Genomic DNA, 4,638 nt, shown 5'->3' with positions numbered 1-4,638 from the left:
CAGGTCTCATGTCTGCCACAAGGTGGGAGTATAATGCATAAAAATTAAACTCACTGTGAAAGATGTGGAACAAGATTAGTTGTATAACCTGAGTAATGATTGAGTATATACTAACAATTTAGTATTTTCAGGTCTGCTAATCTCTTGAGGTGAGTACAGAAAAATACTGGCATGATTGATGTGTTTGTCATAAAGATGGCTGAAAAACTATTTTCATATTTTAATTTCAAATATAAACCAACAAATAATGTAATCTTCTATAAAAGGACATCTTTATTTCTCAGTTGAATTTCTCTTTTTGTTTGCATATTATACATTGTGACCGTTAAGACCATTGAGATTTTATTTACGTCACTGTCTATCTTTAAGAGGCTCATAACATCATTGATAGAACTGATTAACATACATTGGTAGATTGAGCCACCTGTTTGCTTTCACTACTATATATAAATTAGGACATCTTGAAGTTACATTCACCACTATGAAGGCTACATAGTGATCCCCCATTTGACTGACAATGTTAAGATAAAAAAATAAAACAATGATTAAGTGACAGACTATCTTTGTGTAATGGTGTAACTCCTTGTACTTGTATGTGTTATGATTGTGTATCATTGTTATATTATGATGCTGTATTATTGCATAATGTAGCTGACTATTTGGTAGGAGTTCCCCTGTCCTTGTCCAGCGAAGACATTGACCATCAGTGTCCTGGAGGTCCCAAAGTGGGCTTTATCCCAGGACACTTCATCCACTGTCCTGCACACCTTCAGCAGCACAGAGACTCCAGACAATCCTACTGCTCTACCATCACTGTGACTCCATAGCCCTGCTGCTCACCTTACTGTCCATCTACCTTATCTGTGGAGAGAGAAAGGACAACATTTTAATTAATCAACGTTTTTAAGTGTAACATTAACTATCCAGTGGTTAACGTGTGCTCAGTCAGATTGGTTAGGTATCAACCAGAGACATTGACATGTTTTGACTATAATCTAATCAAATTGGCTTGACATTCCGTGACAACATAATTTAAGTGAACCCGTACCTTTAGGGACGAACTTCAGTGAGCTGCTGAATATTCAGAAACGTGAGAGTCCTTTCTTTGGCCCGTCTCCCACAAACTCATGACCCAGTCCGTTTCCACACTTCCCACATCGGACCTGAAACACACAACTATCAGATTCCATCTTTCTGTACAATAGTAAAGTCAATTCTATGTGCCACATTTGTCCCAAGAAAAATGTGTTTTCCTTCATAAAAACTCACAACGTTGACATCGGCAAACCGCTCCACAAAACAACACCATACACATGGTCTGCGGTTGTGAGGCCGGTTGGACGTACAACATATTCTACAATTACGTTGAGGTGGCTTATGGTAGAGAAATTAACATTCAATTCTCTGGCAACAGTTCTGGTGAACAGTCCTGCAGTCAGCATGCCAATTGCAAAAATAAGCTTTTTGTGCCTATGGAAAATGTCGGGGATATTTTATTTCAGCTCATGAAACATGGGATCAACACTTTACAAAGTTGCGTTCCGATTTTTGTTCAATGCACAATCAACATATCAAACATGATTATTAGGACCCTCCCAAGTTCAAAATGAAACACTGCTTACAAATGCAGAAATTGAATGCAATACCCTACACACATCCTGTTAAAATGAACATGGGCTCATCAGTGTATTGACCACAAGCAGACAACTACTTAGCAATGAACAGTCAGAGGGACACCCCTATGGAGTAGGGATAAGTTGTCACCCATATTTTCTGTCACGATCACTTTTACAGTCAAAAAGCAAGCCGAAATTTACAGCTCAGATTATTACAAAAATATGACTTAACTTTATACGTTTCTGTGCAGTAAACCTAATACATTATCACAGCATATTTGGCTATATGCTTGGCCTGCCAATATTGTTCTTCTCAGACCATATTATATTTCAAAACTCAAGCTTTGATAACAAAATAGATCAGTTGCAAGGCATAGTTGAACATTAATTGAAATAATCAGATTGTTTATTTTACTGGACTAATTAATGGTACCTGCACCTGATGGTCAGTCTCAGCGGAGGAAAGGAGAGAGCAGCAGAGCATCCGTCTGTCACGGTCCCTGCTCTCTACCTTCCTCCAGTGACACTGACCAGAGGGTACACATTATTTCTGCCTCAGGCACAAACTCATGCGGTTCTTATGACCAGAGAAAGTGAAATATTAATTGATATTAAAATAGACACGAGCTGCTAATAAAGACGCAGGCCTAGCGACACACTTGGCTACTAACTCATTGCAGCTGCAGCGCGAGTGGAATGAAGGAGAAGAGTATTTATGTTTTGTAAAAGTGTTGAATAAAAACAGTGTTGACAGTGCTGAATAAAAACTTCAACATGAAGTCAATCATAAAAACAGCAGCTCTGCTGTATTCCCTGACAATTAAATAAAGGAGCCCAAGCCTTTATCGTTGGCTTTTCTACAGAAATGTTTGGTGATCGACTACGAATGCCTAGAAGATCGACCAGTCAATCGGTTGGTGACCAGTCAATCGCTTGGTGACCACTGCCATAGACAATGATCTTGGGTTAGTTTTGAATTTCCCCCACTAATGGATAAGATTGGGGAAGGGGAAGCTTAGCTGATCTTAGATCTGTACCTAAGGTAAACTTCACAACTCTGGTCCAATGCAACTCCACGCCCAAACTGAGAGGATCTCACCTTGAATGCCCCAGGTCTCTCCTCATGCTTGGACACACTGTCCTGGAGGATGGTCTCAGTGAAGGCAGGCCAGGGGGAGGAATGCTCGTACTTAGATCTGCTGGAGAACAGCTGGTGTCCACACTGGGCACACACATACAACCCTGGGGAGATAGAAGATTACAGTGAGATTAGCCAAAAGTAGATCTAGGATGTATGTTCAACACATTCTCTTTGAGTGAAGTTACAGGATGATTTGACCAGTGAAAACGTCATTAATCCACCAGGAACAATCCTCAATGAGAGGATAAAAGTGCAGTGGACTCACATTATTTCCTTAACTAAACCGGTTTGTCATCTATTAACCCTGGGGAGGGACCCATATTCAACACATTCTCTTTGAGTGATGTTACAGGAGAACATGTCAAAACCTACATTTAGGAGAAATGATGACATAAGTGGCCACATTAAGATCTAAATATACTTGTATTGGCGCTACATTGTATACTTATAAATAATACAATTAGTATTTTCAATTATACTTTATAGTTACTGCAACTACTAATGTTTGGTTTACATTTGTTTTCTTGGCCCAGTGGAGTAAGTTGCTACAGTTTAACTGGCTGGTGGTTCAATCTTACATCACGGTTTGGTAAGAGCCAGAGGGCGATCGGAAGTAATGCAACGTTTTGGAACGTTCAGACAGAAACACGTTAGCCATGCAGAGCAAACATGCCTCTCTGACATGTAGAATAAGGACTCACGACGGCTCTATTCCTGGTATTTCTATCTGCAACGTTCGAAAACGTTTGGCAATTTAACGTGGCCCTTGTGTAATCAGTGATTACAAGAGCATGCTACTTTTAGTTAGCTACTGATTGAGCATAAGTTATGTCATAGCATAAGTTAGGTCATGGTCCAACACAGTTGGGCTAACGTTACTGTAAAAGATACCAGACGTTATAGTTATGTGCCACAACGTCCCAAATCAAATGTATTTATAAAACCCTTTTTACATCAATGTCACAAAGTGCTTATACAGAAACCCAGCCTAAAACCCCAAACAGCAAGCAAAGCAGATGTAGAAGTTACTTTTACTGACTAATCTCATGTTTACAAGTTAGCTTAGCTACTGTAACTGACTAACTTTAATGCTATCTTAGCTATCTGAGGAGCCTCTTACCAGTTTTAAAGTGGTCTTTAAAGACCTCACCACCGAAGAAGGAACAAAATGACATTACTCCACTTGCAATTAACCTTAATGAGAGTATAAAAGTGCAGTTGACTCGCACTCTTTCCTTAATCAACCCGGTTTGTTATCTATCGGCTTTGAGAAATGTTCAGACTTGTGCTTGCTTTAGGACAGCAGCAGTGGGCTGGTACTGCTGAATGACGTCGATTGTTCAATGCTCCAATTAAAGTGTACTTCCGGTTGCTTTACAGTGAGGTTTCAAAATAAAAGCCTCAACTCCAACGGTTAGTGCTTTCAGAGATCCTTGGGACATCCCTACTGTAAACCCTAACCTTGGGAGCAGTTAGATTCTTTTTACAAACAAATCTCTAATTTTGATTTAAATTGAACGTTTCTGAGAAACCTAACGCAACCAGTGATTCATTCATTTGATATTTTTGCACTGTCTCTATGCACACTCACAGGGCCCTATACACACCCACTCACATAGGCCTACAATCATCATATACGCTGCTGCTGCTAATCTGTTTACCATAAATCCTGATGCCTAGTCGCGTTATCCCTATATGTGGGCTCCTGAGTGGCCCAGCAGTCTTATGCACTGCAGTGCGAGAGGTGTCACTGCAGACCCTGGTTCGATCCCGGGCTGTAACACAACCGGCCGTGATTGGGAGACCTACAGGGCGGCACACAAGTGGCCCAGCGTCGTCTAGTTTGGCAGGGGTAGGCTGTCATTGTACATAACAATTTGC

At 40.4% G+C, this 4,638-nt stretch overlaps 1 pseudogene; it reads right to left on the bottom strand.

Moving 5' to 3' along the window:
• Positions 1-250: 250 nt before the first annotated feature.
• On the bottom strand, positions 251-4,091 carry LOC139421838 (methionine-R-sulfoxide reductase B1-A-like; annotated as a pseudogene).
• Positions 4,092-4,638: the final 547 nt, after the last annotated feature.

This window comes from Oncorhynchus clarkii, chromosome 12 (genome assembly GCF_045791955.1).
Source record: "Oncorhynchus clarkii lewisi isolate Uvic-CL-2024 chromosome 12, UVic_Ocla_1.0, whole genome shotgun sequence".
Classification (NCBI taxonomy): Eukaryota; Metazoa; Chordata; class Actinopteri; order Salmoniformes; family Salmonidae; genus Oncorhynchus; species Oncorhynchus clarkii.
This window is presented reverse-complemented; position numbering and strand designations above follow the sequence as displayed.